The sequence below is a fragment of the Numenius arquata genome, chromosome 1 (genome assembly GCF_964106895.1).
Source record: "Numenius arquata chromosome 1, bNumArq3.hap1.1, whole genome shotgun sequence".
NCBI lineage: Eukaryota > Metazoa > Chordata > Aves > Charadriiformes > Scolopacidae > Numenius > Numenius arquata.
Window position 1 is genome coordinate 113,421,394 of NC_133576.1, and position 27,962 is coordinate 113,449,355.

Consider the following 27,962-nt stretch of genomic DNA (forward strand, 5'->3'; position numbering starts at 1 on the left):
TATATATTTTATTAATGAAATAAGTAAGGAAACATTCCTGACACCACTTTATTTGAAAAAGAAAACAGAATGGAAGCTGCTTAGTGGGTAAGCGATCAACCCCAGACTAAGTTCTTTGACTCCTACTGTCCCACAAATGCCCTCGAAATAAATATTTTCTTGGTAGGACACATGCAACTTTTTTTTTTTTTTTCTTTTTTTCTGGCAACACATGCCTGTTATAAAAAATTGCAACAGAAATTTATTTCCTTTCCTCTCTCTCCCTGTTCTTATAATTACTGAAAGGGTGAATAATGGCTTCTCAGTAAAGCTGGTTTGTGCTGTGGCTTGTGTGCCTTTTGACATTTGCAATACAGGCATGTTATTAGCGTAGCCTGCAGAAAACATTAAGGGCTGAAAACAGGGATGACTTGGCTGGTGCTAGAGTTAAGGTTATTCAGCTGATGCTGCGATGTTCTCAGCTGGATAGAAAGTGAGAGAGAATCAAATTCTAGTTTTCATGATAGAATTGTTAACGATTGATTTCCGTATTAAGAACTATGGGTTTAAAAAGTAGGAGTTCAAATTCATTTCATTCTAGCACCGAGGTTAAAGGTGGCTGAGGTGAAACTTTTTGGAGTAGTCCATTCCTCTCCATTGACTGCAGTTTAGGATCTTTGACTCGTTGTGGTGGTGTTCTGACTGTTAAGTATTATCCCCTTAAATAAGCAAAGGAAGACATGTTCATAAAGGTTTTAATAGAAATTACTGGGTAAAAATAGAAAAGCCTTTGACCACATAGGCCTATCTTATCTCCTGGCCTGCCATAGAAACAGAGAATTAAGAATATTTGCCCAAAATTAACTTTCTTATGATAAGTCTATGAATTAACTTGAGAGAAAAGTTGGGCAGTTACTGTAGAATGAAGCCATGCATTGCTGAAATTTCATTCAGAGGATGATCTTCCTCCATCATGGGTTACAATGGTTAATCATTTTCTGCATATGTTTCATGTTTAGCTGAATGATCAGTGATGGGGAGAGACCGTATCTCACCAAGTACCTACATCGTGTTAAGGTAGCTCATTCAAAGACCCAGTCCATTTTTCTCTAGAGAAGAGGTCTCGGTGGTTGAGAGCCTTTTCTAACATGAGCATAATATCGTTGTTCTCAGAACAATTGCAGCAACATCTAGATATATGTTACTATCTTTTTGGTGTGTTTTGGATGGCTGCTGGTCTTACGGAAGGAGGTATGTTTGCCTGTGGGTAAGTTGAATTGTTGACAACAGTGCAGTAATTCTGCAGCTGACAGAGAATTATATTTAGTAATAATATTTAGAATTATTTGAATTTATCTGAGCCAAGATGTTGGTTTTTGCTTATTAACAGAACTCCTTCATATCAACTAAATATTTTTTATCCACACCTACACTATAAATATGACATACTGCACATTTTATATAGTATACAGTCACGTTCCACAACAAAGATTGTTAAACTAGGTCCCGAACTTCAGTCAAACAAGCTGTCAGGTATTCCCAAATTAAATGCTTTTAATGATTCAGGACACTATGGTATGTGTCATAAAATGAAACAAATTCTTTTGAAGGATGATCCTGCCATCTCTATGTTGACCTTGGATAACTATTAAAGTTGCATATCAAAGGGTGAAGAAACTGTTGTTTAAGCACTTAAGATGTCCTTCACTGTAATTTTCTCTCTCCCGCTTTGTAAGAGAAATTTTACCTAATCTTTGTAGCTTCAGTTGTCATAACAAAACCACCCCACACAGGCAGTTTGATCATACTGTAATTCAAACAGTATCACTGCCAAATACACATTTTCCTGTGGCTATAAACTACTGGCCTTTATGTTAGACAGTCACAGGCTGGAAAGTAAATGAGGGCTAAGCCTTAAGATCATGAAGAGGATGAGAACCACCCTCCCCCCTCTCGTTTCATATCCAGGTAGTGATGTCAACCACTTAGGATATTTCCTTTCCCCATAAAAATTTCCCTAAATTAGCCAATGTTAACTTTACTCCTGTTTTGCACACAACCGGGGTGAATACACAGACATCTTAACCTTTTGGGTCTGATCCTGTGACTTCTACACAAACAAATCTCGTATTTTCTTCTATGACTTTTGCCAAGATAAGAATCACAGGCATCTTAAAATATGCCAGATGAGGATTTTGCTAATGTGCAGGTCATATGGATGCGGGTGTCTGTTTCACCTGCATACCTATTAAAATTAAGCATTTGTAATGTTGCAAGCTGAACTCCAGTCACTTCCGTAAATTTGTTTCCAACCAGTTCTCCAGACTTTTACTCACATTCAAATGAACCATCAATTAGTGTCAACATATACTATGAAACAGGAGCTATTCTGGAGCAACAACTCTAAAATCTCTGGATCAAACTGCTTTTACCTTACCAGTAATGGAGGAGGTGCTTATTACAGACAAAAGCCAGCAGTTGACAAGTAACGAGTCCCAGTTTCAGGTTACAGCTCATTTTAGAGGGAAGACTTTTGAAGGCAGAGGTAAGTACTTGATGCCTAACTTCATCTTTCAAGCGACATAGACATTAACTGGAAGTCGGAGAACAGCTAGGACTTGTGTTTGGAGAAAGGTATCTGCAGCACCCCTGGGTACAAGTGTCTCTGAGAAAGGGGGCACGGGGTACACACCACAGAGTTGGGACATGGCACTGGCTGCCCTTAAACAGAACCCCAAAACTTGGGCAAGGCAGTTCCAGATTTCCCATCTCGATATGTGTGTGAAGAGGGCGAGAGGCAGAATATGACTGCCTTAAGCTGAAAGACCCTTTAGTCCTTTCCCCTTTTTAACCTCAATTTTTGAGTGAAATGAGTTTGTGGCATTTCAGTAAGGAGACAGTCTTTCAAATATGCATTCAATAATGAATATGAAAACAGTTTTCTGTGTCATTCATCACCGCTTTGGACTGAAAAAAACCTGTATTCAGGCCATTTATTTTAGGTGTCTGACTTAGACCTTCCACCTTACCTTCTCCATTGACAATATGTTAAACCAGGGTCTGCCAGCCCCAGTAGGAGATGATTTGAGTCACTTATTGCTGTCTTCATATTAGAAATAAAGACATTTTGGCAACTGGCGGCAGACATAGCCATGACTCCTCCTATAGCGAGGAGTGAAAGGAGAATGGGGGTTATCAGTGAAAGGAGATGGGGGTTAAAGGCATCTCATCCTGTGAAAGACATTTGAGAAGTGCTCATGTCCTTCCATCACTGCTACGGGGAGGCGTAAATTCCTGGTTTAGACTAGGTGCTTAACTGCTAGACTTGCAAAAATTACGTGTGATAAATGCCACTCCAGGTTATCAGGCATTCAAAACCCCTAAGCCTTTTGGCTCCAGGGCTTCTATTATTAATTCTTTTTTAAAAATCTTTTCAAATGCACTTTCACAAGTTCTTCCATTTCATATGTATTCATATTCCCGAAGAAGCCAAATCTCTTCTTAAGCATCCTCTGGCTTGTATGCGATGCAGCTCTCTTTAGTGCTCTGATATGGAACAGAATCCAAAGCGCAGGTGTTGCAGCACATTCAAAGGCTGCTGTGACCTTTGGGATTTCTGAGGGGCTTGTTTACAAGAAAGTAAAAACAGGTAACTATCAGTTTCAAAACATTGCCCACCATTGTGATGTCCCTGTATTATGTGACTCGGAAAGCCAAATTCATCCCTGACAAGTCCACTGAAATCAAAGGCACTCCAATGGGAATATACTTGGCCAAATGGGCACAAAGTAGAGAGAGCAAATAGTATTTGCAGTAAGAGTTTCTGGACCCACTTGATGACAGAACACATAACGTGTGTGCTACCTTCCCCACTCTTAAAAGCAGTTAGCTGTAAAACTTCTTTTCCTTAAAAAAACCTATTTGCCATTAACAGCTCAATTAGCAAACATACACTCACCAGATAATGAGGGATGGGGTCAGAGGCCAGCAGTATCTGACCCACCATAAAGATTACTCTTGCTGTAGCACGTAAATCTGCAGCTAAGCAGGTAAATCGAGATCTCTACCAGGGGCTACACAACAGCATCTTGAGAGATCTCACCAGTTGCCTTAGCTAAATAAGTAGTTGCAGTCAAATAACCTTAGTATTTGCAGTATTTATGGTATTTTCAACTGTATTCAGGGAAGTACAATTGGCAGCTTTATTTGAAAGGCTCTCAGCTGGGAGGTGAGGTGTATGTGGCTGGTACACATGCTTGATCCACAGAGCAAAGAGGTTTTTGAGCTGGGTCACCATCACCACCACAGGAGGATTCCTGTGCTCCCTGTATTTCTATAAACAATGCTGGGACCCTTACAGGGGGTGGCTGCTTGAAATACAGCCTGTGATTACCCGGTACCCAATCAAGCACCTTTGTATCTTTGCACCATTTCCAGACATGGCAGATTTCCCTGTCACTGTTTAAACCCTTCGTCTTTTGTGTGTGTTCATATGCCTTAAGAAACTACATCACTTTTTTTCTAAGTGGTCTGTTCAGAGCCCATTATGGATTAAATCCTACACAGAAGATCCAAGTGAGGAGTAAATACACCATATATATCCAGAGGAGAATTCTCCTTCCTTAGGGTCTCTCATCTGTGATATCATTTAAATTAAGCAAAATCTTCACAGAGCAAGTCACCATTTCTGCATGCAGTATTCCAGGCCATTCTTTTACATAACAGCCTTTATCTCTGTAATGCGTTACTCTCTCGATTACATGTCTAGGTTTAGATTTGCTTTTCTGCCCCTTACTATAGACTGATAAGACGTCAGTAAAGAACACAACACAATGTTGCCCTGAGCGGTCACTCTTAGCTGAGAACCCGTTTAAATGCCCCAGAAAGTTTACATTATTTCATCTAATGAAATATTTTGGATTTGTAGGAGTTAAATTTCTTCTATCACTTTAACTTATCATATTTCTTAAGTCTGTAACTGCCTGAGGATTTTCTTGTATATCTGTTCTTCTGTGAATACACCAAGACTTCTCAGCCTCAGCTGTGAAGTTTTCAGCTGAGAAACAAACACATTTCTTCCTCAGATCTGAAACCAGCCAGTCCAGAATATGGTAAAACAATGGAAGCAATAACATAAATTAACAATCCAAAAACACATGAAGAAAAAGCACATGTGTATGGTATCTAGTGAAAAACCTCCCAAAGCATATACAGAGGTAACTAAATCCCTACAGATCTCTATAAAATGAAATGTCATAGATCGTGGATCATCCCCTGTGACTTCCAAAAACAGTTATTACCATTTTTGTGTAAAGGTGTGAGGAATAGACAGCGAGGGACATACCATAAAGATCATGAGTCTTCTTTGTCTGATTGTTTTAAGGAAAAAGTAAACCAGTTGGTATGTGCAAATAAACTAGTGGTTAGAGCACCTTCTCAGGAAGCACCGGAGGTGGATCTTAGGCCTTTGACAGTCAAAGAGGACTTAAAATGTTTCTCCCTCTTACCTGAACTGCCAGGCTGCAGAATGGTTTTGAGAGACCTTCCATCCTTCCCAGTAATGCTAGACTAGCAAAGGGCCCAATGAAAGGAAAAACCTGTTACTGTCCAATCTAATGACTGGAGACTCAGTTCCCTTGACCTCAGCCCTGGAAATTAGATAAGTCACAGGAAGGAAAAAAGAAATACTTTGGAGAGCTTTTCTTACTGTTCATTTCAGAAAACCCATCAATCCTCTACAAGTGAGCACGCTCCCACAGGATAGCCCTGGATCTGAAGTAAATGAAAGCATCTAAATACACCTAACTTCAGGTGCCTACATGGAGGTACCTCACTGCTCATCACTCCAGGCTCCTTTTGTTATCAGTGGAAAGAAAAGGTGCTTTGATTTGCAATTCATCTGACCTACTTCAGTATCATGTGATACCACTTCAGAATAAGATGAATAATGCTCTGAAAGCCTCTCTATCTCCATTTACCACAAGAAAAGCCTGGGTGAGTAGGTCAGATACAACATAGGGAAGAAAACAGACACCTCTAAAAGAGCATCCTGTCCATCCTAATGATGGGATCATTGAAGACATGAGGACTGAATTGCCCTTTATCAGTGCCTAGCTATATATGACGGGGAACCTGAAGACATCATTTTTATCAGATGCTTAATGTTTACATGTCTGTGGTTATGAATCTTTTCTGCTATCTGCTATAAAGCGGGAACAGTAGCACTTCATCTTTGAAGAGGGATAATATGGTAGAAATTCCAAAGTGCCCTGAAATTATAGTAGTCAAAGTAAATATTTCTTAGGAGAAGTAAAAATTATTTTGAAGGGTAACTAGTGAAATACAGCAAAACACAGTACTTTTCATGTTCTTAATTTTGTTTTTCTGTAACACTTGTAATTAGATGCTCCCATGTCTAAGATTTTGCCCATTACACACCAAAAAAGCACACAACTTCTGATAAACTATGTTTAGTATGGAATGGGACAGTTTACCCTATCTTGTCATAAATACTTGCTGACATATATATAGACACATATGCATAATATATATACACATATATACAATTTTTTTAGAGCTTATCCAAATAACCTACGAAGCTGTAGGGAAGTGGGGCAGGTTAATTGTGTTGCCTGGTTTCTGTTATTTACACAGCCATCTAGTTTAACAAATCTGCTCAAGTGTAAGAAAAGAAGCAGAAAGTATTTTAGGATTAAAGGTGTCTCTGTTAGATCAAGAACGTACTGAAATGAAATGTAACAAAGTGTAAAAAATAGACTTCATAAACAGAAACATCATAGTGACTGAAAGTCCAGACTTGAAGCCTGTCTACCTATCTAGTTTAACCGAGATGCGTGTAAAAAGGCTGGCTTGACATTCATAAAAGTACAATAGCCCCAGTTAACCTATGTCTACGTTATTACTGAAATTACTTAGAGATTGCATTCTGGCACTTGTTAGAAGTTTGAGTTTCCTTTATACTTCCTCCATTGCAATTGGCATTGTAGCACCATGGAGCTAGGTTACATAATGGAAAATGTAGCAATATGGATCTTGACAGAAAATAGTTTATCCTGCTTCTCGGATAATTGAGACAATAATCTCTCCCTACTGTTACAGCTGTGATGTTACTGGAACCATAGGCTGTTTGGCAATCTCTATGATATTTCAATTACTGTAAAATAATAACAGGGACAAAAGCACAGACTGAGCATCACAGTTAGAGGGAGCAGGAACTGTAGAAAAAACATCTCACAGAGAAGGAGATGCAGTGCCCTGCAGCAAGAATTGACTTACCCATGACAGAAAAGGTAAGAAGGAAGAGACACCATCAGAGGGAGTTGTCCTCCTGCTACCACTGTGAAATTGAGGCAAGAAAAACCACTTCCCAAGACTTTTGAGAGCTAGTGTTTCACCCACAGTGAGCTGGATTTGTATGACTTTAGATTAGCACTCTTTCTCTCTTCTGCCCCTGCTTTTTCTTCATTCCTGCCCCAGCATCACCTCAGCCGTCAGAGGCCTCTTCCCCAGAACTGAATGGTACTGAAAGGACATTACATCTGTGTTGTACAGTCTTTACATTTACCAAACTCTAGTTTGTTTTGTAAATAGAATTATAAAATAAGCAAAAGTTGCCATGAATGTCGTAAGAAGTCCTAAATCGTAGACTAACTTAAAACACCTGCTGAAGGGGCAGACGCAACAAAACAAATGACCCATCCATTTTTCTGCTATTATTGGACAAATCTCAGGAAGAGCCTGGGTATGTGAAGATGCTAGTTTAGAAAGGAACATCTTAAATTTCATTTAATATCCTGGCTGAAATGTAGTCAAAATGAAGAGCTCAGTTATTGCAAGGTTGTAGAGGTAGATCATGACTAACTAACTCCATAGGTTTGTAAACAGATGAGTTTAAAAAGCACTTTCCAAAGACCTTGCCAAGTCTTAAGATTTCCACTTGAAATAAATATGTTTGTTAGTATCAGAGTGCTGTAGAAGGAGTGCTGTTCTATAAGAGTATTATATAAGCAAAATGAATTTGGAAATTCCACTTTACTATAATATTTTGATTCATGAGTGACGCATTGGCCTAAGAAAATATGATGACAGTTTTTGAAAGGCAAATTTCCTGGCAGTGATTCATTCCAGGTAAAGTTTTCATCTGGTCAAATCAGCATTCTCTAACTCTGGGAGACTTTCAACCAGATCTCCTTTTTTTTTAAAAAAAAGGATTTATGATTTTAATCTCTTTATACCAACTCACAAGACAAAGAGGAAGGGCTCTGAGATACACAGTCAGAACAACATGTCATGATATACGATAACATACCACACTTGTTATGTCATGCTAAAAAAAACTTCTTCCTTCCTGGTTAATCAGTTCCTGAATCCAGGCTTAGGATTTGTGCTTCATACACACATATTCTTTACCTGTAAGATCCCAGCATGCTGTAACCTCTCTGTTTCTGAGTTCAGGAGTGCCCCTTTTTCTGCTCTTTCAGACTTGATTCATCTTCCTGTGTCTGGGTGGCCTGATAATTTACTCTAATTGAGAATGTGAATTAAGGAACAGAATTCATCTAACTGAATGTAGGTGTCTGCATTTGAAGTCACTTTAGGATCTCTTTAGATACAATGCAATAAATATTCATAGGATTTGCTTAATTTAACCCTGAAGTTGAATCTAAAACAAGTCAAATGAACCTTGAATTTAAAATACACATTTTTTTTCATTAATTACAGTGAGAACTTAGGAATGTAGGTATCTGTACTGCAGACATCTAAAGGGAACTGTGTTTAAGTCCACTCAAAGCACTCATTTCTTATTTTACTTAAAATGATTTTAAAATTACTTTAAAACTCCCTCCAATACCACTATTGTGTTGGAAATATGTCTACTTTGTACTTCTATAGATAAGATCAAATTAGAGCCGTAAGCATAAAAATTGAATAAAGAAGTGGAAGCCTTGTTATACATCTATTTCACATGAATATTTAACAGGAGAAAATGCTCAGAAATTAGACACTAAAGATCTCAACATGAGACAGCCCTGCACACTGGTAAATTATTTCAGTTGTGAATATACAGTAAAATTGCACTGTAATTTTTCTGAATACTTGAAATATATTTTCTGACTGAGTGAATTTCAGTAGTTTAAATGTTATGTAGAACATTTACATAAATCCCTCTAAATGGTCAGCTCTTCATATTAAAAGCATTTCACTTTTTTATATTAAAGCTTCTTTGGTAAGGACTTTATTTACAGAGCACTGAAGCTCAGAACGTGTGATGTAGGTCTCTTCCCATGCCAGGTGACTGTAGATGTGAAGTGACCTTGGGAGGGCCGAGTTTCAAGGGCTGGCAGCCGTCCAAAAGGTGCTAATTCATTGATAGAATGGTGTTCAGTCTGAAATCAGTCTTTCAGGAAACTTTCCCCATTTCTGAATCAACAGCAAAGGAAATCCAGTGGGTTGTAACTCCTTTAACAGTATTCTGCAGGAATATGATCATTCAGGTAGCTTGCTGCTAGACGTAACTCTCCTTTGTAGATTATAATGTACATCTTAAACTGCAGCTGTAATACTTGGAGGTCAAAGCCTGCAAGTATTATTCAGGAAAGATTGTCTACCTCTGCACAATTTGTGGTCCAGCCTTAGCTCAGATAATTGAGTTTTCTGCACCCTTTTGCAAGTTATGGCATCGTTATACTAAAAGGACAAGGACAAAATAAAGGGAATTCTAACAGTGACAAGCAGAGTTATAGGATATATGAAAAGATTTGTAGGAAAGTACTAAAAGAGCAAATTTTGTATCTCTTGACAACCTTTGGGAGCATGGGCTGAAACACAGGTTATAGTATCATTGAGGAGTGTAAACAGTTTATCAGGAAAAAGGAAGGACTAATTAATAAAAATAAATATATTTTGAAAACATGGATGGAAAGGTCCTAAATACGACATATTTCCTGTGAAATAATCTACCAACAGGTAGATTGGAAGGATTATTGAAAGGATTAGATTCTAAACCTGCAGAAAAGAAAAACTATTATATAGTAGGGATGAACGTAGATATAAGTACTGTATAGTACTTAGCTGTAAGTAGAAAAGATACAGATATTTAATGTAAGGATTTCTGATACTTAAGCTTAAGGGAGTAATACGTCACTGTCACTTAGTCTACCCACTGTTCGGGGCCACCCAGGCAGGAGATATGGTAGTGATGGCCAAGGTGGGCACCTACAATGGGTAGTTTGTATGACTTGGGCAGCATCAATACTTCTGTAGTAACTGAAATCTTTGTTTCAATAAAAGGTGAATCAGTCATGACATAGAGACTATGTACTGATGGATATGGTAGGATATTAAGCAATAAATTAAATTGGCAAAGGATGGATACCTTTAGGAAAAGGATCTCGCACAAGTCTTAGGGGAGTTAAAGGATCTTAACATGAAGTTATTTTTTGTCTTTTTATCTGTCTCTTATTTTGCCCAGGATAAAGTGGTAGTTTTGGGCTTGGTCTGTGGTCTACAGAAGTATTTAGGATCTCAGCTTCCATAAAAATAAACAAAGTTTAAACTCCTAAGCACATTCACAGGTCCAGCCTTTGGTCCCCATCTTTTTCCAGTGCCTAACCTTGTGAAGAGCCCAGCAGCCTACTTATCAGGAAAGAATCAGAAAATTGTAGGAAAAAATAGGACTAAAAAGGATGTCAGGTGGTCAAGTAGTCCACCTTCCTGCCCCAGGGTGGGATTAACTCAACCTAGACCAAATACCTATTTGTCTAATGCGACAAAGGAGATTGCCTGGGGAGGCCATGCAATCTCTGCTAGTCAATCATAAATAGAGACAGTGCAGATCAAAACCTCTTACTCTGCCTCCAAGCAACCACACACACATGGTGCACTCAAGGAAGGACAAGTTAAATCCCAGAGGATCTTTAATGATACAGTCTAAAGGCTGAGATGTCAGTTAAACTCTCTTTGATGACAACAGATCCACCTGACATGGCACAGGAGAGACTAAAACATGTATTTCTACCATAAACTCCTAAAGGACATTTCTTTGCATAAGAAACAAAGCCAAGGCAAAAAATTGTTCTTTTCCCTCACTCACTTTTAAAATAGTCAATCCATTAGAATGTGTGCTGCTTTGGGAGTGAGTCTTTCTATAATATTCTGGCTTTGTATGTGTGCATGAAGGATCAATGTCACCCTCTAACCGGACTTTGCAGAAATCAGTATACATCTGTGTTGACACTAGCTAAATTGTTTTGCTGCCTTTTTTTTGCTGCTGTTTCTAGTTACTGGTACGTTTCCCTGTTTGCTACATTTCATACCCACTCTCATTGCTTTCCAAACAGGACTAACAGGACAATTAGTAATCTGGCTTTCTGTTCAGAAGTATGCTCCTTGGGTGGTTTTAAGCAGGTCTCGTGTATTAATAAAGGGCTTTTGCACAGAAAAAGAAAAGTGGCAAAATACAGGATCTGAAGATGCAAAGGAAATAGAACACATAAGAAATGAAATCTGTTTTATATGAAACATTACTTTTATAAGTAGTAGCTATACAGGACCCACTACACACATGGAGTTAGATTCATTAGAAAGCAGGGGTTTGTTATTTTTTCCTTCAAATTCTAAATACAGTTATCATCTGTATCAGTGTTTCCCACTGAAAAACAACATTAGAGATAGAAGAGTAAACAAAGGTTTCCTAATCTTGCTGAGCTTCAGTGCAAATATGTGGTTCCAGCTGTATTCCAGAAGTGTTGTTTAAAGCTCTTAGATGCATATCTTAGCAATCCTTGCTAAACTCTTGCATTACATGCCAACTAAACAATGACATCCTGCTTTTTGGCTGGAGGGGTCATAGACTGTCCTGGAGTCACTCCAGGGCTGTACTGCCAGACTTTCCTGTAAAGCATCCAAAATGTGCCAAATATATGGCCAAAAAGCATAAATTCTGGGCTTTTTTTTTTTTTGCCTGGTTGCACACCAGCCTAAATACATGCATGCTCATGTCAGAAGACTGATTATTTTGGTCCCCTCAGAAAAGAGGATTGCTAATGCGGTTAATTTTGTCTCCGTAGTTGAAGAAAAGAGTGTGTCCAGGAAAGAGGTGATTGCCGAAGTAGAATATCTTCTTTGCTGAACCCTAACTTGGTAATCAACTCCTCCTTTTGCCTTGATTTTGAGCAAAAGGACATGCTGTTGCTAGAAGAATCACATAAGCTCGAGCCAGCATGATCAGTAGGCTGCAGGGTTCAGGAGAGAACTAATTAAGCTCCTTTCCTCTTTTCCCTTTCACCTGAAGGAACACACATAGGAACATCCCTCACTCCACCAATTTGATCTACTTTTACTTCAAGCAGTAAATTCTGCCCTAACAAACAGTCAGACAGAGGGAATGGTGGTATCTGCGGCTGATCAGACCACCCTCAGTTTTCTCTCAGGAGCAGGTCTATCTGTTAGACATTGATAGTACTTGTGTAGCATGTCATGCTCATAGTATATGACCTCTTTGTAAATGTTGATATAAAATCTAGTAAAAAAGAAATAGAGTAAAAATGCTGGAAAAATCAGCTATTTACCACTTAATATCTGGACTCCATGTCCCCTCTCCTCCAGAAATTTTGGTTAGAGACCTTAAGAGTGATTCAAGTGCCTAAGCATATGTGTCTAACACTATCTTGGGTGCCACACGGTATCTGAGACATCACACTGAGCTGGTAAATATGACACAAGGACCTATGGAAGAGCAGCTACAGCCTTATGGAGCAGCAGTGGCAAGATAAAATACACAAAAGTGTCTAAAAATATGCTACTGGGCATGTTTAGGCATCTGAATCCCACCCTTCATATTGTCTCAGATCCTCCTTTCCTGTGTCAAATGTAAGTCAACTATTAGCAGCCCCCTCCTAAATACACACATGCCAGCCTTCTCAGGTGGTGAACATTCATTAGCAAAGCTCAGGCCAGGGACTAAACTTTTCTTCACTACTATCAGATTCAGGAGTCAGCAATGTTAGCTGACTGTCCCTCCTGTCTCAGTTTATTAAAAAACAACACTCTAAGGACTCCCCCCTTTACTGTTAAAGCAAAGAAACAGCTCAGCTGCCACCTTGCCCTGCGGCTCCTTCTCCTTTCCCTGGTGTTTGACTTGCTGCAAGTACCTGTTACTCTCATGGTCTTACCCTTCCTTCTGTCCTTCGCTCTTACACTGCTATGGGCTTCAGCTACTCTGCTTTGCCCCTAGCACAATGAAGTAAGAGCTGCAAGCATTCCCAACTGAAAGAAGCAGAGAAGTGAGCACCACAGACATTTCCAACCTCAGTCCAGCTCAAGCCTGATCCGTGGGGTCAGACACCTGACCTCTCATGCCAGGAGGACACAAAGGAGCCCTTCTCACATGGGAAGTTGTCCCAAGGATAGAACCTGGAATTCACTCTGCAGTTTTAGGATAAGCCTGCTTGGGCCTGATGAAGATCAGAGAAATAGTAAAGAAGCATTGTAGGTAATTTCAACAGGATCTAGGATTTGGTAATGCCAGGAATGCCTAAAGATGCCTGACACTATTAGAAACAGCTGAAGTGGGTTGAAATAACTCATTCAGATCTGACTGTATCATGGTCTTTTGATAAATCACACAGATGCATGCTCAGTGGAGCTGTATGGGGTTTCTGAAGGCTGCCAAACAAGGACTGTAAAACATAGATCTGAGCACTGCCTGAAGAAAGTAATTTCTTCAGAGCTGCATCAAGACAAGCATGAGGTGAGGAGCAGCTACCCAGTAGGGACAGGCATGTCCTACCTTCTGCTGTTGCTCTCAAGGAACAAGGGCCTGAGGTCTTCATGAGCAGAGCTAACTGGAGGAGGTGGAGGGCTAAACAGCAGGGCAGGTCAATGGGTAGGATGGAAATCAGGGCTGGGACCCCAAATGTTAACAGCTCATGTTTCCCTAAGTCTTATCTAGGAAATGTTGAAAGTTCTTTAAACTGGGGGGGGGGGGGGGGGGAGGGGAAAGAGGCAGAAAAAAAACCCCAACAGTGGCTAAGAATCATAGAATGCAAGAATGGCCAAGGAAACTAATAGAAAGTAGCTCTTTTCCTGGGAAAGAGTTGCAGTGTAGGTGGCATGAGATTACCTTAATTTGAATCTTAAGCGACCATTTATATACTTGGATTGTTTCTATTGCACTTTTTTGTGTTAAGTTAAAAATGACTATTTTAGAAAGACTCTTGTCAGCAGAGGGCTCAAAAATAGCACTTACAGTGAAAAGTAAGTAATTGTGCCTGTTTTAGGTGGAGGCTTTTTGTTTTTTTTTCTTATATTTTTATATACGAGGGTGACTGCAGCTATTATACTTAGTCACTAAAGCTGAGGGCTTGCACCTTCTTTTACATTTGCAGGCCAAGCAAAGATCAGGGAGCTTTATTTTTACATGTAATTTGACAGAATGCGCATTAGGGTTTTAGTGCTTTAGACCAATTTGGCAAAATGGTTTGGCTGTTCCTGCCCACGCTATTACTCCCAACTATCCTCTTCAGAAATTCTTTAATAGTTGGGATTTCACAGTAACTAAAAGTTACTGTCTATTTATGGGTACAAGAACAAGTGGAGGGGCTGATAACCTTAGCAGTGCCTTTACAGTAGAGTGAAGCTCTGTTCTTTCTCGTCTGCACACACATGTTGGCCTGCAGCCAGCCATAAATATGTTGACTTTTTCTCCTGCACAGACACAAATATCCAGTGACAATGACAACAGTGAACTGAGATAGGCTTTCAGAGTTTTTCATTCCATTTGGAGAGGGAACAGACAGGTCATCTAATCATGATCCTATAGGTATTAAAAAAGGCATTGCAAGCCTTTTTATCATCTCTGAAATACTTCATTTATTATTCTCAGGAAATGTAGATTCAGCACTTGAGAAGCTTGCTATTTTAGAAAAATATATCCATCCTTTGTAGTTTGCCAAGTCTTTTCATTTTAGTTAACATTTTTGAAACTTATTTGTATGCTAATTTTATTTTAAAATTCAGAAGCCTTAACCCTGGAGCGATCCAGTTTACATGCATTTCACTTAACACGAGAGATTTCATCTGTAGTGGACAAGAACCACAAAGGAAGGTAGAGATCCACCTCACCACATGCTATCTAGAGGAACTGCTCCATACAGAGCTTCCTTCCTTTACCCTGGGCATGCTGAGAAGGCAGAGAACTGGCAGATGCTTTCTGACGTGAGGCACCGTTGCTCACACATGGCATGTACTGTCAAGAACAGCATCAGTTCAGTTTATCCCATTCCTGGCACCACAAGGGAATTGGGAGGGTATCATAATTCACATTATATATCTAAAGCATGCAGCAGCAAGCAATAAAGTGTTATTTGTGCCATTGCAACAAAGCAACCTTTAGAGCTGGCACAGAAAGGTAGTGTCCTCATGGTCACTGTCCTGTCTGTTATCAAGCAGAGTTAATTCTCTCAGCTAGATAGCGAGCTTTATTCTGCCTTGCCACAGTAAAACACCAATGGTGCTTGTGGATCTGAGCTAGTATGTCCACAGTACTCTGTGCTATACATCAGCATACTCTGGTCAGGATTAATTCCACTGAAATTTAGCCATTTACTTGAGGTGATTAATTTAAGAATGTAATAATCCCAAACTCATTCTGCTTAATCAAAGAGGATTGATACCTCCAGAGGGCAATTCATTCCACCTGTTTTCAATACTTAGGATAACGTTAACTGCTTATTGAAAGTATCTGTCCTTCTCTATTAGCTATGCAGGAACCTGTGCACCTAGCTTAGATGGGAAATCCAAGTTTTTAGAATGCTAAAGTTTGATAAAAATGAATCCAAATTATGTTCAGACAAGTTTCCACAGGTAAGCTAAGACAGGTTCCTGTCTTTAGCATTGCAATGTTTTCCCTCCATGCCTATTTAGGAGTCAGTGTCTTTTGAGGTGAAGAGTAACAATCGTTTACGGAAAGCAATTCAGACCTTAACTTTGGTCTTTGGGAATGCCTGCCACTCTTACTTGCTTCTGTAGAGACCAAATTAAGTTTATTCTCTTAGTTTAGGTGCCTGTGTTAAGTCCCTCAAATTAAGAAGTATCAATAGAAACCATAGTGCTAAATCGAAGACCTCTGTCCTGTGCAGTGGTGTGTGCCATATCACCCCTCAGATACCACCTTTCTTCTCAGTCATACCAGCACCATTCTCCTATTTCACCAGTGCTGTGATCTAGAAATTCTGCTGCTAACAGGGAAAATAACAGTTGGGCCAATACAAGATATGTGGCTTGTCTGTTGGCCTGTGCACCTGGCTCTTGGGGAACCCTGCAGGGCCTAGCCCTGGTGTCTTCTGCCTACCTGTCTGTGTCTGTGCAGCTCTCTGATTTACGCATAAATACACTTTAGGTATGTATATTTAAATATGTGTATGTGCTGCATTTACACACACAAACATATAAAGATATATAAATTAAATATAATAAAAAACCAAGTACAGTAAAGTCTCAAAAGGTTCCCCCAAAAAGACAGCACAAACAAGAACAACCTGCCAATGGGTACCTGAATCAGAAATTTTTTATTTATAAACTTTTTTTCATTCTATGATAAGGTTCACAAAAAGTAGGTGGGTGCTGCAGAGCTCCTTTTGTCCACAGCTGTGGGCACCTTTCGGCTGCCTGTAGGACCATGACGCTATCTACCACAGGATACAAGATAAGGTATAGAGGTACAGGATAAGGTGTTTCTTTATCCTTGTAGAAAGTTGCAACGCTCCTTGGCTGAGTGGCAGAGGAGGAAGGGGACAGAAGTGTGCCATGACCTGCTTATGTCCCTGTCTGGAGCTGCAGCTGTCAAAGTCAGGAGAACCAGCAACTGAAGCAGCCAACCACTGTTGCCATAGGCAGCCTCTGCATCCCTGGCTGGGGCTCTCACAGCTTCACACCAAAACTATCTCTTACATGCCTCCCTGATGGCCAGGAAATATCCATTCTGGTCCAACCATGCTGGCCACCAGCAGCGTTATGGCCACTGTGGCATGGCCACTACATCACTGGGACTAGTGCCAGGAGCTCAGACCCAGGATATCCAGTGATAATGGGCTCAGAGCTCCCTTTCTTCGTGGCTTTGGGGAGATTCTAGTTCCCTGTAAGACTATCATAGGGTGGGGCTTGGCCCTATCTTATCTGTCCTGTAGACTGTTGGCAACTCTCCAGCTCAGTGGCAGAGGAGGGAGAGGACAGGAGTGTGCCATGGTCTGGTCGCTTCCCTGTCTGGACATCCAACTGCAGTACAAAGCAGCCACCCTCCATCACCATGGGGAGCCCCTGCCCCTCTGTCCTCCCCTCCTTGCCCTTGCTCATGTGGCTGCTCATCTGCCAGCCTAAGCTGGTACAGCCCTTTTTATATCAGTCCTGGGCTGGCAATGTCACCAGCTGTCACTGCCAATGTTCTACCTGCTATGACACCACCATGACGTGTGTACACTTTGTACTGTTCTCTGGGTAAAAAAATGGCTGGATGGCAGGGCCCAAAGACTTGTGGTGAATAGAATTAAATCCAGTTGGTGGCTGGTCACAAGTGGTGTTCCCCAGGGCTCGGTATTGGGGCCTGTTCTGTTTAATATCTTTATCAATGATCTGGATGAGGAGATTGAATGCACCTTCAGAAAGTTTGCAGACAACACAAAGTTGGGCAGGAGTGTTGATCTGCTTGAGGGTAGGGTGGCTCTACAGAGGGACCTAGACCGGCTGGATAATGGTATGAGGTTCAACAAGGCCAAGTCCAAGGTCCTGCACTTGGGTGACAACAACCCCATGCAGTGCTACATGCTTGGGGAAGAGTGGCTGGAAAGCTGATGGGTGGAAAAGGACCTGGGGGTGTTGGTGGACTGTTGGCTGAACATGAGCCAGCAGTGTGCCCAGGTGGCCAAGAAAGCCAACAGCATCCTGTCTTGTATGAGAAAAAGTGTGACCAGCAGGACTAGGGAAGTGATAGTTCCCCTGTACTCAGCACTGCTGAGGCCTCACCTTGAGTATTGTGTTCAGTTTTGGGCCCCTCGCTACAAGAAAGACATTGAGGTGCTGAAGTGTGTCCAAAGAAGGACAACGAAGCTGGTGAAGTTTTTAGAGAACAAGTCTTATGAGGAGCATCTGAGGGAACTGGAATTGTTTAGTCTGGAGAAAAGGAGGCTGAGGGGAGACCTTATCGCTCTCTACAACTATCTGAAAGGAGGTAGTAGAGAGGCGGGGGTCAGTCTCTTCTCCCAAGTAATAGGACAAGAGGAAATGGCCTCAAGTTACACCAGGGGAGGTTTAGATTGGATATTAGGAAAAATTTCTTCCCTGAAAGGGTTGTCAAGCATTGGAACAGGCTGCCCAGGAAAGTGGTTGAGGCACCATCCCTGGAGGTATTTAAAAGATAGGTAAACGTGATGCTTCTGGACATGGTTTAGTGGTGGACTTGGCAGGGTTAGGTTTACGGTTGGACTCGATGATCTTAAGGGTCTTTTCCGACCTCAATAGTTCTATGTTTCTAATTTGTGCAGGTTGTCCTACCTGCAAGTATGAAGCAAGTGATGAACCAGGGGCAGATCCTATCTAGGGAGCCCAGTCTGAAGCAACAGGAATTGGGGACTGAAACAAGCTACAACATATGTATGATGGTCTGATCCAGGAGACAAGCTTTGAATAGCATAGATGCAAGGTTGATCCATGAGACAAGACCAGAGACAGGCACCCCTGTGGAGCTCCTGGGGCAGTGGGAAGAGGGTGGATGAGTGGAGGTCCCACGTGAGGCTGGACAGGGCAAGTGAGACCTGTTGGTGGCCTCAGGCCCCTGGCAGAAGCTGACAGATAACTTTTCTGAAGAATTGCCTGAAGAAACATTGAACTTGCACTGTTCTATGAGACCGGATGGCAAGAGGTGGGGGAATTTGTCTTCTTAAAGACCATGAACTGAGCCAGGCTTGCTCTACAAATCATTCCTTGGCTGCTAAGGGCCCTTGTGGCACCAGAACCATGACAAGGCTGTCTCTTTTGTGCTCTTAGCTGAAAAAAAGCAGCAAAGTGACTAAAGTGGAAAGCAGTGAGGACTGAGAGAAGAAGAAGTTATTGCCTGCAGGTGATAGAATAAAACCATAGTGTGGAAAGAGCAGAGATTTCCATCCTGTCTGGACGAGGGAGGAAATGGAGCAAAATGTGGATGTGGTCAGAAGGGTCTCCAGCAAATGGAGCCTGGAACTCGTTCAGGATTCCTGAGCCTCCTCTATTGTCAGCTTTAAACACTGCTGGCAAGATGTGTTTCTCCTCCTTCTTCTTGATTTATGCAGAAGTTGACAAATGTGCTACTATTAACTCAAAAGGATATAAAGAGCTAAACTCTGATGATGAACTGTATGGATCACTATACTGCTACATAATGGATTTCTTGAAGGGGGTCAGTTTCCTTTTTAAAAAACCCAAGATTTTCCATTAACATTCCCTCTCTCCTCCCTTTACTCCTTCTCCTACTAGATTAATAGATGAATAAATCTGCAAAGTCAAACATTCACACGTAAGTAAATGTCAAGATGGTTGCTTTAGCAGGAGAGGAGAAGAAGCCTCTGCTGATCTTGCCACCTGCCCATGTACTCAAAGGCAGATAGCTTACTTGTTCCCCTAACCAGTGGGAAACAGCTGCGGCCAGCCCCCATGTGCTCCATATGGAAGGCTGCCCTTACTCCCACAGAACATCTTTGCATACAGACCAATCACAGATTCATCCAAGATAACAAGGGGAAATATATACAATGTTTACAGCCCAAATGATCTCTCTGTTTCAGTTCTTTTTCTTCTTTCCTTCCATTTTCCTCAGAATTGTCCTTGGACAAATCCAAGAACTCCAAAAGGCTACTGCTCTGTCCTTTGATAGATGTGTTTCAATACTTAAAATATACCGGTCAAACTCCCCAAAGTCACTTTCTGAAAGTGATGGAAAACAAAACCTCTTCTTTTTTACTTTCTTTATGTTTAGTTTTCTAGTAGATCATGTTAAGAGTGTTTTGGCATCAGGTTATATATTTCTGAAAAGACCAGAGTTAAAATACATCATAAGATGGATGGGATGTATATCTCTGTGTGAGAGGGAACCTTTTTGTATCTTTGTGGATATACCAACTGCCTTTATAAATGTATGCTGCAAATCTTGTCAAGCAGGACTTCAGGTTCAAATAAACTTTCTGGTCTCTGATCTCAAATGGAAAGTTTTAGTGTGGCATTACGTGTTGTTAATTCGTGACTAAATATTTAACAAAGTCATAAATTGGGAGGCCCAATTTCCTGGGCAGAAGGATGTTACTCCTGTCCATAGTTTCCAAGTCAGTGAAGCAAATTTGACTTTGTAGTTTGATATAACTGGCCTGTGGGTAGCTTGATGCTTTTAGTCTAGACTACAAACATTTAAGTTAAATCCTCACTGAAGACATAGTGGGATGTACTGAGCCCCTCAGAAGTGGGAATTAACACTTTGAGAGACTGGATCTTTACTTTTCAATAAAACTAGAAATTATTTTTACTGGCTACTATTGTGGACTTCCTTATTTTAATCCCCAAATGAAATAATCTGTTCCCAGAAGTTTTTTCCCTGTTCTCATCAATGAATTTTTAAATTACTTGGGAATATGGAAACAGTTAATTGGTACTCAGAAATTAAGTGGTTTTATGGTATAGCAAATGTTCCTCTTCACTGTTCTTATGTGTAGATGGATGTTCTTATAAGTAACAAAATTAAATGCATTAGCAAATTAAGGGTTTGGTCTGTCCTGTTCAAACGTGGATTTCTGCAGCACAAATAGCTGCATCCAAACTAGTTGTGCAAGTTCCTTTGATGGTCAGAGGAAACAAGCCTGTTAATGAAGTTGAGGGTGAAATTCATCTCCTCTTAAAGCAGAAACCTACATTTGTGTAGGTGAACCTCACTTCAATGATTACATCTCCTCTGGCTGCATTAGGAACTTAAATGTATCAGATACAGACACCCATAATCAATTAGATAGATCCTATGCATGCTGTCTTTAAAACGTTGTCCTACATAAGCAGTGGTATCCCAGGGATTTCTTTTTCTCAGAAGACATTGCTGAATCAAGGCTTTATGGCTATGCAAACGTATACATTATTGGTCAAAGAGAAACACGGAAGCTTCCCACCATGTTTAAGTGCATCTAAAGACAGAAGGCAGAATACATCTGCTCCATTTCTAGCCATCTGGAAATTAGCACCTAGACAATATTAAACACTTTGCCTCCCTCAGTGGAAAGAGACACTAACGGGGTAATTCATCTTTCCTCCTTTAGCACTTGTTCTAGGACAAGGTGAATCTAGACAACCTGCCTAGATTTGACATAAAACTGCTATATGGTCAACATTATGTGAGATATGTCCCTGTTCTTTCCTGTATGTATCTTGTTCTATCACCCATTCGCATGTGGTGGCATTTTTAAAGTCACCACCTGTGCACGTCCTATAGATGTTTTACAAATATTTTGGTTCCCGCTGCAGTCTTTACAGCTTTCATCCCTAGCATATTGTCTGTCAAATCCCTGCTTAAGACTTCTTCCTTTGTTCAATTTTTCTTTGTTTGCAACCATACTCTCAAATCTACTATCCTAATATACAAATGTCTGAATTTTGCTGTAAACATTTCAGACCATATTTTTGCTATCTACAGGGATTCAGCTCTATAAATAATATCTGTTGCTGTTTGTTTAATTTTAACATGACTCTGGAGTTAAAGGAACATGCGCACTACAACAAGTGGTGAGGAATATCAAGCAATAGAAGTGCAAGCGAGAGAAAATGAACTAGGTAGTGGGAGGGGACCTCTTCCAGTAAATGGTGCATGAGAACAGAAGACCCTTAAGTGGGAACAAAAGATTATATTCCCAAGATTCAGAGATAGGCAAATGTAAAATGCAATGTTCTGAAACTTGGAGCTCTTATTTTGATCTTTATAATTGCTTTCTTTAGACTGGAGGGGCAGATACTATTGCTGCCCAACCTTAACGCAGCCCTTGAATACTTTAGAACTCTTCAGAGGTTCATAACATGATATGATTAGCAAACATTTTCTCAGCTGCTTCATTGCATGTACCACACACACAGAGCCTGTTCTCAGGCCCACAGGGTGATGGCAGAAATCAAACAAACTCAAGCACAATCTTTCAAAAGACATTTGAAAGATAAAATGAGATTACTGTCTGGCAAAACATTATAAAAGGCTTTTTATATGATCAGAGAAAGATGCAAAAAAGTGTCAACTGTAAAGACCAGACCTCTCTCTCCTGATGGGCATATCAGGAATAGAACAGTCTACCTTGTCCTACATTACTACCCCTCTTTCACACTGATGTGGAAGATTTAGTAGACATCATTAGGAAAAAAGGAGAAGCTCATGTAGAACGGTCAGTAAGTCCTTGTACTCTTAGTGGAAATATTTGGCAAGGATATTGGTGAGCTCCAACATTGCTCCACATCATGTGGAGAGGGCTCCTGCTAGCCATCGGCCAGCCAGTCAAATGTGACTGGATCTAAACCAGTACCTAATGCTGAAAGAAAGAAAGCAATCACATTAGTCAAGATGGTATAAAAGACTCAAGGTGGTTTGAAAGTAACTGGTTTAAGTTTATGCTTCTAAGTGAAATGAAAGGGTCCCCAAACTTGCACATTGTCATGCCTTGTCTTCTACATAGCTGTTGGCTCTCCCTGGCTCTGTGTTCCACACTCAAAGTAGATGTCTGCAAGGTGCAGTTTGGGCCTGGTTTTGGACGCAGTTCAGCACCAGGAACCCTTCCAGTGGACACCTTCGCATGGCCTTCAGCCACACTGCATGCAGCATAACACCATTATTGGAGATATTTTGAACAGGAAAACTAACAATGTCCTTGTTCATTTGAGTGTGGATGTCTTCGGACCATAGAGGAAACTGGTGGCGTAGCGTACCCCAGGATAATCTGTTGTAAAGGGGGTTAGCCCTAAGTGGTGGGTACATGACACATCTGAACTGCTCAGCCTGCACCCAGCGATCGCTCCCCAAAACTGATGCCAAAGATGCAGCTTTGCATGAGCAGTGCTGGTTAGAGGGAGATGGAAACGAAGGATGGATTCAGTCATCTGAGCTCCACACTGTAGAGACAACTCTGTTTCCAGTATGCCAGGTGCTCAGCCAAAAGTGGAGACATACCACTGGTACTGCAGCCAGTGCCCTCTGAACAGCCACGTTTCCCAGGCCAGAGCAATGCCTTAGGCAAATTCTTTTTTAAGCAGTGCAGTGTAGCTATTGGTCCTAGTAATTCTCAGCAAATAAGTTAACATTCCAAACATAACAGGTAAAAATAATGAACCTAAAGCTTGTCAGGTAAAATTTTGCTGTGGTTTTGCCACTTTTTAGAAAGGATGCTGCCTCATTCTGGAAGATAAGATCCTTTACTAAAGTAAGAAAATAAATATAAAAGCTAGCAATTTCATTTTGAGATCTGCCTAGAGTGACATTGTGAGATCATATGCAATTACAACTCTTCTCATTTTAAGGTGACATTTAGACTTATTAGCTGGTCCTGTGGCTACAAATTCTTAAAGGGACTAAGATTAGATGCAACTACTTCACAGTAATATGCTCCATGTGTGCTCCTGAGTCTATTTGGCCTCATACCCAAGTGTCTAGTCTTCTTTGCAACACTTAAGGCAAGCATGAACTGAAAGTGCAATGACAATAATAGAATGAATAAAGCAGCTCTGCAGTCCTGCAAAAAGAATTTAGAGAACAAAGATTTTCCTTCAGTTCATAATGTAATGTAGGATTACATTATTGCCTTTATTTCCTATCTCTTAAAGACTCAGTTGTTAGCCATCAAAGCTGGAAAGGTCTTTCTACTTGACTGCACAATTCTAAAAAAAATGATATTGTTTCATGCAAGTCTTGGAGTGAAGTGGAAAATTCTAATTTCAGTAAAATTTAAAAAAATCCTACCATATTTTCAGCCTGTATTTTGTTTGAACTATTTTTGTGTTAATTGTAGACTTCTATTTTATTCAGGAATCATAGTGACGTCCTTAGATACTTTAATCATACAAATGTAGATAAGCTGATTTATCATGTAGAAAAATTCATATGGTCAAAGCATCACTTTTAAGTTGTTAAAATTCATAAGCTAATGCAATTCCTACTAGTTAGATGAAGTAGAATCTATCAGTTTTAATACTCTCTCCTTTCAGGGTGAAGGAAAGCTCTAAAGCTTGTCCAGGTTTGCTTTATTTAGATGATATAAACATACGTATTCTGAGCACAACTGCTGTTTCTCTCTTACTGATAATTTCACCCTTTCTATTGCAGGAAGAAAAAAACTAATAGAGTTTCTTTTATTCTAGGAGTAATTCAAAGCTCTCTTATTGTTCATAAGTACACTGACAAACTCTTTATACTCACCTGTTTTTGCTTCTCTTGGCACATTCCCACAATGACTAGATTCTAATTTACGTTCATGCTGATCAACTTTCTTTATTTTCCCCCATTTTTACATTTCCATTTCTATTTCTAAACTATTCCATTTTCTTCCTGAGGTTAGCTGTTGCTGTGGTTTGGTTTTGCTTTTTTGTTAAAGAATAGGATTGTCTTTTTCTTGCTTTTCCAATTCTTGTTTTTAGAATATCAAATAAAATTTTTTTCCAAGTTTTCTTTTTTTTTCCCTCTCCTGCACCTCATTCACTGAGTTCATGATGTTTCTTAAGTCTGTGAGTAGTATTAATCATTGTGGCTTTATTGTTTTCACAGCTGAAAATAACCAAGCAATGTTCACTTTTGGTGGATGACTGTTAGCTCAGGGCCTCCTTATCTGTCCTGAAGAGCTCTCACTCAGCATTTGCCCTTCCTCAGGTCTAGGACTTTGCAATTAGGAGACTGTCATCTCTACAGTTTGAAAATTCCAAGGATGGTTTAATATTAGCAGCATAAGGACCTTCAAACGTTTCCTTTCAGCTTGAAATCCCTCACAGTGCCATGAGAGATAGATGCTAAAAAAAAAACCCAAATAAAAAACAAACAAAAAAATCACAACAAAAAATGAGTTGGATTGTTCTTTTGTCTGACTTGGATGCACCTGACAGGCTACAGATCTGTGCATTTGTTAGAACTGTAGTGTGTAAATATTTGAGGTAACTTGGTCCTCAGTTATCTTTGCCTCAGAAAAGGTCCATGATGTGCTACCTCTGTTCACACATTTTATCACTGAATCTTTTCCTAAGCAGATCTTGGAGTTACACCGACTGTAACATTCTAATCAACAGAAAAACTTGCTATATTCTAGTACTACTAACAAGATTAATTTTTTTTTCAAAACTCAGCTACTCCGATGGTTCATTTTCATCAGCTAGATTCCTTGGGAAGCAGGAAAAGGGAATCTCATTTTTATTTTTATTTTTATTTTTATTTTTATTTTTATTTATTTTTATTTTTATTTTATTTTTATTTTTTATTTCTTAATTTTTGTTTCATTTCTATTTTTTTACTTTTACTTTATTTTTTATTTTTAAAAGGAAGTTTGTAATAGTTTTTCCAGTATTAGAAACTCTCACTATATCTTCTGAACAAAAAAAAAAATTGCATTCTGAATCTTGGGTAGATTATGTGGCCTCTGCTGTCAGAACAACATGATGACAGCTGCCCATCTCACTCCTTTGCCAATGGAGACCTGCAATCACACTCAATCACCTTTTAGTTGTATACCTTTAATAAAGCAATGAGATTTTCTATGTAAGTACAATATTTTGAAGCATCTGAATATAGTTAGTTTCAAGGCGTTTGCTTGCTTAGGGCAAGAATAAATAGGTCTATATTTAAATTCTTCATCTGAGAGCCAACTCATACCATGGATATGTTTTCACATTACAGCCCTACTGAACTCTACAGAAGAGTAAAGATACTATCTATCTGGGAAAAAAAAAAAAAAAGTGAGCCAGCTGCCCAAATGCTTTCAGCTAAATAGAGAACCCGATGAGTGTTTTTTGTCATATGCTATTTTGAGAATTACAACTCAGAATAAATGAAAAGCTAAATAGAAGGGACATGACTGCCAGGAACGTTGGGCCTGACAAGACATGGCCCTAAGGTCTGTCTTTATTGTTATCACTCTCTATGAAATTCTGTAGCATTAAACTATAATTTATCATTTTCAAAAGAAATTCCTACCAACTAGGAAACAAAAATATTCGGAAGTTTGCCAGTATGCTAACATTACTTTTGTTTCAGTGCAATACGGTACCAAAAGCCCTAATTCCAGTTTGGCAGTACCATTGTTTCTCTGAGTAGCCTGGATCCAGTTACCATCTCTCTCAACTGTCCGAATTAGTTTCCTTATCCATGAAAAAGTAAGAATTTCACCTCTACCTTAAGCTGGCTGAAGCATTAATGACACACTCTGGTGAACTGTGCTTTGAAAGTGCAAAATAGCTTTCTTTTTTTTTTTTTTTTTTTTTTTCAGAAGAAGTAAAGGCCACTAATTTTCATCAACTCATGACTAGCAGAGGAAAACACCATCTGGCTCAGTGATTTCATGGGGTGCCTGTGACCCACAAAGCCACAGTAAGACATCTGTAGCTGTTCCATGAGCCATAGCACACTTTAATTAAGAGTCTGATGATAAGCATATGCTACACTCTCTCAAATCTTCTGAAGGTTGTCAATGCCTGAGATTCAAAATTCCCCAGGACAGGAAAGTTTCTGGAGACCGGAGAACACAGAGGCCACACCTACATTTGCACTGCGTAGCTTTGGAATTTGCCTAGTATTTGCCTCTCAGTTGGTGACACGGGGATGATGCCGTATACCCCATTTCTGAAGTGGAAATTAAGAAAAAAAATAACAAAGAGAACTATATTATATATATGCATTTATAAGGACTGAGACCTATGGATGAAAAGAGATGTGCATGTAGAAGTTGCTTCTGGAAGTGAGTCAACCCCTGAATCCCACATCTTAACATGTCTTTCAGAGCATTTTGTAGTCATGCAGTAAAACCATAGACATGTTTTTGATTTCCAGGAATTTTTTACAGGCTTTGGAAAACTCACAAGAGGATGTGTAGTTTTCTAAAGAAATATCTACCACAGGATGTGAGAAACCACATTCCCTTAAAATGTAAATAAACTGAATAGCACATTTGAAATAATCTCCGGACTGTAGTCAGGCAAAAAAAAATCCAAATCCTGACCAAGGCCAACTATGAATTTTCTGTGCTTCCAGTTTGAGATATTGCTGAGACAGAATAAACCTAAAGAGTACTTTGAAGATGTTAAGACACTCCATTTTTAACCTTCAGCAATGTGGCTATCTCAAACAATGCCTTTGATATATACCAAGCTTTGAGAAAAGTTTTTCTCTAGCATAAATTCACACACAAAACTAGATTGAATACGTGGACTGAATACTCACACCTAATTTTGCAAGTACCAAGAAAGCCTGATAATGAAAAATAATGTTATCTTCAATGAAAGGAAAACCACATGTTCTATAACACGTAGTCTGTGCCTCATTCTCAAAGGAAAATACTCATCCTAACTGTGTTTAAACAGATCAAGGACATAACTATCAAAAAATAAAATTTCATAAAAAGCGCCCTGTTTTTTCTGCCCTCCCCTTCCATTCCCTGCCTTCTGCTTCCCTCCCCCCGACCTGTTAAATTTAGATTTAGCCATAACAGGTTTATCCGAGATCTTCTCTTCCAGAATGTAGTTGGAGAAGAATTTATCACAGTCCATCTTTAAGGTGAAACATAAGACGAACCATCCAATTCCTGATCACAGGACTGATCTGCATGGATGCCTCCCTCATGGAAGAAAGAGCCTGATTCCATATCTGTCTGGTCCTTTTGTGTGGGTGAACATTAAAAGGGTCGCTGCCTGTATAGTTCTCCCCATTAATGTATCTTGTTTAAAAGTGTGCAAAC